This window comes from Alexandromys fortis, unplaced genomic scaffold (genome assembly GCF_014885135.2).
Source record: "Alexandromys fortis isolate MF-2015 unplaced genomic scaffold, M_Fortis_MF-2015_v1.1 scaffold_185, whole genome shotgun sequence".
Lineage (NCBI taxonomy): Eukaryota > Metazoa > Chordata > Mammalia > Rodentia > Cricetidae > Alexandromys > Alexandromys fortis.
In genome coordinates, this window is record NW_026068094.1 from 2,055,957 (window position 1) to 2,062,903 (window position 6,947).

General features: G+C 39.7%; 1 pseudogene; it reads right to left on the minus strand.

Moving 5' to 3' along the window:
• Positions 1 to 889: 889 nt before the first annotated feature.
• LOC126489142 (40S ribosomal protein S2-like) lies at positions 890 to 1,706 on the minus strand (annotated as a pseudogene).
• Positions 1,707 to 6,947: the final 5,241 nt, after the last annotated feature.

Below are 6,947 nucleotides of genomic sequence, written 5' to 3' on the forward strand. Positions count from 1 at the left end.
TCAAGGATGCATGGCATTAGGCTGATTCCTGATTCCACAGGATTTCCAAATCACGGGGAAGATATATTCATCATCAAGTTGAGGTCCTTTGTGTAGAGTTCTTGCATGTGATATTGAGTATGGGCTTATGAGACACAAAGTCTTCAGTCCCTCACTCCTTTGGCTGAGGTAGTGAAAAAATCATATATAAATAATAGGAAAGTCCTGGGTGTATATATTCCAGTGTTCTGGTTTGAAAAGATCCATACCTGAAGTTTTCCACCAATTTAAGTTTCTGTGGTCTGAATTTTCAGGTGATACCTTGGAACAAAGGAGTCATAGGACCTAGGGCATCCTCTGGTTGCATATTGTATCATGTCTACTCTTGAATGGATGTAATCAGTTTGGTAGTCGGTATAAGTCCAGGTTGAAATTTCAGCAGACTTGGAACTAATGTTCTGTATTCTGGGAGGAAACTACTCTAAGATGTTCCTGGAAGTATATCTAGACGAATTAGGAAGTTCATTATTTCATTGTCATGTAGTGTATGTAAGGTAATATAGCTCTATTTTTTCCCTCATTTGTCAAGCAAATATTTTGGTTTTAAAGATTGGTTCCAGTGTGTCATTGACAATTAGTGGAGTTTATTGTTCCTTTGGTTTCATTATGTTCCTTAAAAATGTGCCAGTAATATAGTTGTCAGGTAGTAAATCGTCTGAGTGTGGTGGATGAGAAAGAGTGGTAGTTCAGTTGGGTTACTCCAACGTATCTTCCACCACTTAGAGTGGTTATTTTGTTTGTGTTGTATTTGATTGTGTTAGTGGTGGCCCAGGTGAAGTTGGAGCCATTGTTTGTTTGTTTGTTTGTTTTTTTAACAGACTTAATTCACTTTTATTTTCCTTGTATAAAAACCCTTATGTGGTAGCCACAGCTGGAGCCTGGGTCCTCTGAACAGAGACTCTGGTGTGGGTTTTCACAAGATGCTCAGTGAATTCCTGATAAGGAGACTTGGTGAACACAGTCTCTTTTCAGAGGTTGGGGGTCAGGTAGCTGTAGGTCTTAGAGATGGCATCAAAGGTGGCCTTGGTAAAGTTGCCCAGGGTGGCAGTACGGCCCCTGGCTGATGTGTAGCAGTCATCAGTGCCAGCCATCATCAGTAGCTTCTTGGGTACAGTAGTGGAGACTATGCCAGTGGCTCTGGGGCAGGGATGAGACGCACCAGCACAGAACCACAGCGGCCTGTCACTTTGCAAGGAACAGTGTGGGGTTGCCAGTCTTGTTTCCCCAGTAGCCTCTCCGCACAGGGACAATGGAAAGCTTGGCCAAGATGATGGCCCCTCAGATGGCAGTGGCTACCTCCTTGGAGCACTTGACACCGAGACCTACGTGACCATTGTAGTCCCCAATAGCGACGAAAGCCTTGAATCTGGTCCGTTGGCCTGCCCTAGTCTGCTTCTGCACGGGCATGATCTTCAGAACCTCATCCTTTAGGGAAGCTCCCAGGAAGAAGTCAATAATCTCAGATTCCTTAATGGGCAGGGAGAACAGGTAGATCTCCTTTAGGGATTTGATTTTCATGTCCTTAACCAGGCGGCCCAGCTTGGTGACGGGAATCCACTCCTTGTCTTCAGCTTTACCTCCACAAGCCCGGCAGCCTTGGCCACGCCCTCCTAATCCTGGGCCCGGGGTCCTCCGGGCTCTCCTGCTGCACTGGCATCATCCACCATTTGGTGTTTTCCAGAAGAAGAAGCAAGTTGGAGCCATCGATGGACTGCAAGGCAATTTGAATGAACTTGCCGTCATAAATCCAGTATGAATCAGATTATTTTGTTGAGAAGTCTTTCCATATGCAGAGAGTTACATTAGTCAACACATTAGTCCAATTTTGCATTGATTTCTACCCATCTGAAATATTCTATTATGAAGGTTTGTGCCTTTTGCATCAAAAATTGTAGTGGTTTATAGACTGTGTCTGGACAAAATCTGGGAAGCTGTTCTGGTATAATCTGAGTTCTGTAGAATGGTATACTGGCACAAAATGTCTGGGTGACTGACTGCATGGGTTCTTTTCGCGTGCTGGGGTTTCAGTATCTCAAGATGTGAAGGATTGTGGGAGCAGGTCAGTCAAGATGATGGAAATCTGTAGTGCTGTATCCCCAATGCAGTAATTCCCAGTCAGCCATTAATTGGTGGTTTACATCTAATGATTTCATTTTGAGAAAGAGGAATTTGAACACCATGGTCATGTCATAGAAATAGTGAATACCACATTGTATTCCAGGAACCCTAACAACCAAGAGGTTTAGTTATGTGGTGGACCACATCAATTCCTAAACCAAATAAGAATGAGATTAACTCTGGCTCAATCAGTCTGCGATCACACTTGTTTATTAATTGTTAGGTGACTGAATATATCCATTATTTAGAAACCTCAGTTAAGCCAGTGGTGCTGGCACAGGCCTTTGTTTGATTCTAGCTCTTGAAAGGCAGAGGCAGGTTGATCACTATGAGTTTGAGGCTAGCCTGATCTGCAGAGCAAGTTCCAGAACAATCTAGGCTACAAGAGAAATGCTGCCTTGAAAAGACCCCCTTCCAAACAAAAAGAAGGAAAAGAACGAAAAAAAAATGAGACATCAGACTCAGCTCTCCTGCTTGAGAAAGTCATGGCAAAAACATGCTGAAGAGGGCACTAATTTGGTAAGATGGTCAAATATCAAAAGATCCATATTAATTGGGCATGGTGTCATAAACCTAAGATCCCAGTTTTCAACATTTAGAGGCAAGAAGATCATGGGTTCTGGGCCAGTCTAGAACACACAATTACATAATTTTCCATAGAAACAAAACACAATACAGCACAAAAGAAACAAAAATCAAAGTAAAAAAGGAAGAAAAGAAAAACAAGCTGAAAAGAATAACAAAATAGAGTCATCTCGATTGTTTCTCAATAAAGAAAACATTTCTCTGTTCTATTCCACTGTCATCTGTAAAGTGAGCTTTACTCTAAAGCTTTCTAAAGCATAGTTTCCTCTTTCCTTATGTGGTATCTTTGTTTTTATTGGCTGTGGAGACCATTGCTACTATTCTAGTGCTAAGAGCTTAATATTAAACAGAGAAGATTACCCATAATGCTTGGTTGTTTTGATCATGTCTTTCTCATCTCCAGTTAAAGTTACAGTTAAGTAACCCTAAGGTTATGGGGATCGATGGAGGTAATGAACAGGTCTTTAACATGTGGCAAGTGAAGCAACTGAGTGATCAGCTCTCTTAGTTCTTTTGTTGAGTATAGGTGGATGATAGTAATCATAAGGAGACAGTTATTTCTTCTCATTAACAATTGATGGAAAGTTTTGACTGAACTTTTTACCAGGAATCAGTGTTGCCCAAACTAAAAAACGATAAGTCCAGAAGAGAGGCTGCCCTGAACATGTAGATATATACTATTGTTTAGAACCAATAATATATACTTTCCTCTTCCACTATCTAATTATCAGGTGGTTTTTGGAAAAAGATAGCAACCAAATGAAGAACCAGCTCAATAAAACACTGGTTCTAAGGAGTACATCTTGTCATGCAAAGGTAGTTTGTTTTAAAACTGTTGTGTAGGGAATTAAATGATGTTGTAAGTTTCGATAGACTCATTTCTTACCAAGACAGAACAATAAATAGGCTGGATATAGAGAAAGTTGAGTTGAACTAAAAGACTTCATCTAGCTCTGGCTTCAGGGGGATAATAAAGAAAATGCATTGGAAAATCAGGGAACAGACACAAAAAGTCAAGAGGCTGGAGAGAGAAACTTGAGAGTAAGTGCTAATGGGGTGACTGTCGTGCAACGCAGAAGGAAGACTGGATGATATACTGCTACGGTATAGCAAGAGTTTAGCTGCATGCATAAGAGAATATAATCTAGGTTTTCAGGAGGCAGAGGCAGGAGAGAACAGTTCATTTGTGACCAGCCTGGCAACATAGTGGATACGGGCCCAGAAAAAATACACTAAAAAGACATGAAGTCTGGTGACACAGCATTGCCATTTCACATGTCCGGAGTGGTGAAGCCAAGAGGAATTAGGACAGGGTATATAGCAACTTGGACAACTGACCATGTCCTAAACTTCCTGGACCATGTGCCAAAATAAACTTTCCTTCTTCTAAATTAATTTTTACAGATGTTGTGTTATAACACAATGCTGACTTATACACCTTCTTTTATTTCTCTCATTTTTTAAAAATTTCTTTCTTCGCTCTCCTGATGTCTATCTCTAGCTCATCTTGGAGGGGATTATTAATGATTTGCTACTAAAAGTTCTGAATGTAAATTTTGTCAACTAATTACTAGAGGCATGAACTGAACTTAAGCCAGTTCCTTCCGAGTGCCAGTGTTTAGAAAAAAATGAATAAATGTTTCTTAACAAGTAAAATGATAAGATCTGCTTCCCAGGGTTTCTGAGAGGAGCAGTTGAAGTAACTGGTCAAATGTAGTACAGAAATTACTATGTAATATTTGGGGCAAGAAGAGATTCAAAATTTTTAATAGTATTGATGAATAAATATACCTTTAGTTTTTACTTTTTCCCTTTTCCTTTGTAATTTCAAGGATCAAAAAGTCAAGAAAGAGACAAAAGTCATATCTTTCTCTCTAAGTTTCTTTGAGAAAAGACTTACACATGGAGAAAAGGATCTGAGATTTATTTTAGTCACAGGACTCTATAACAAATTAAGCCACCATATACTTCATTTGTGGGATTTTTATTGTTCTTTTTCATTGAGTTAAAGAAGCCACCATCCTCTTCTGAGGCCCTGGACAATTTTTGGAGTGAAAAATTAAAGAAAGAAGCAATTTCAGAGGGTGAGGAGCAAAAGTGGACCAATGACAAATTTACTAATACCAGACCTGCTCAAGTATGACCTGTATGGGCTTCAGTGTTCACACCTTATGAAAAGATGACTGAAGCCCCACATGGGTCTCCCTCTAGATTAGCGATGACTGTGGTTTTTTTTTTTTTTTTTTTGAGCTTCTAACAGAGGCCAGGCCTGTAGGCTGCTTGAACCATATTACCAGTTGTCACAGATCTTAGTAGTAGTAGATTTCTCATTACTCTTATTTTTCTAGAATAACCACAGACCCTGACTTAACTCTAACCATATACCACGCTCCAGCACCTTCTAGAGGCTACCATGAACCACATTCCATCACAGCAGGAGATAAATCCACCCAATGACAGCACGGGGCCTGGCAGTTCCCTTATAATCAAAGCTGGATTTCACTGGAAGTTGGAGAGTCACATTGATTTTGGCCCCAATCCTCTTCTCTCTTTGGGGTTATGATAATAAATCAGCACAAACCCAAGAGCTAGCAACAACAACAGCAGTTCATTGCTTCCTAACTCTGGAGGTGAGATGTCCAAGATCAACATGTGTTCAGACTATTTCCATCTGAAGCCTGTGAGGGAAATTAACCTCCATCTCTCCAAGCTTCAGCTACATTGTTAGAATGTTATATTCCCTGGTTTCTGGTGCATCATTCCAATCCAAACTCTCTTCACATGGTGTTCTTCTGTGGTTTATATCTGTATCCAAATATCTTCTTTATATAAAGACACCAGTCATCCTGGATGAAGGGCTCTTATTACTTAATTTTTAAAATTATTCTCTCATATATTATATACCAACCACAGTTTCCTCTCTCTTTACTCCTTCCAGTTGACCTTCCCCTTCCCTCCCCTCTAGATCTGCCCCTCCTCTATTCCCTTCAGAAAAGAGCAGGCCCTACAGGAATATCAATCAAACATGGCATAACAAGTTACAATAAGACTAGACAGAAACCCTCTTGTCAAGGCTGGACAAGGCAACCCAGTAGGAGGAAAAGGGTCCCAAGAACAGATAACTGACTGCTTAATTTATCCCCCCTACAATAGTGCTATTTCTAAGGGTCACCACCACACTAGGGCTATAGCATATAAATTTCTTAAGAAAAAAATTTCCACCATACAAAGGATAAAGTCTGAAATATATCTTGATTAAAACTCATTTAAGACTCAAACTATGGAAAGTATGATGAGGCATGCCACACTGATTAAAGTTCAGTCATGAATGACCCCTCTTACTAACAGTTAACATTTTAGTTAGCTGTCAACCCTCTTGGTTAGTTGAGGATCTATAGGCATAGATACCAGATGGTTGCAAAGCATCTGACCAGAGTTAATCATCAATTACAACATTTATTTTCAAACAAAAAAGTCTTTGTTTCATGGGGGTCCATCATGAAGTCTTCATGCTAGCACTGCAAAGCGTAGGTTTAATGAGAGCCTAGAGGGAAAATTCCAGCCTGGTCAGTATACATGAGTAAAAATTTGGAGGTAAATATTGGGGAATGGTGATCAGAAACTTAGGGTTTGGAGGTTTTTGAGAGTATGAGAAGAAAAGAAAGGAACTATTCTGAGGTCCTAAGCCAGAGAATCCCACGAGGCCTTGACTGAGTTCAGATCTGTGAAAGGTATCTCTCGAGCCGGGAAAGATGCTGTCCCCCACTGTTCTCTACACACTGGACCTTACTTTTCCTCCTTGCCTTTATCTACTGATCACTTTAATACTTCCATTCTCTAGACCTCTTCTGCCTTGGAAAAGCAGTATTTACACATCATTAGAAAGTTGTACACGTTTGTCATTGTACTTCTGTGCTTTATCACAGAACACAGTTCTTAAGTTACTAATAACACAACTTCACATGCATAATATGAATGTAAGAATTATGATTAAAACCATGGAATTATAAAGGTCAGGGGTTATGTACTATGAAGTTTTTTTTGGACATTAAGTATAGAAGCATAGTTTTTTAAGACATTTCTAAAAAACAGATAACCTGATTTCTAATTTATAAATGAAAAAATTTGAGTTACAACCACAGTTGTCTCAGAATTAGAATTAGAATTTACTTCTGCTAAATTATAGACTGTACCATATTTTCACT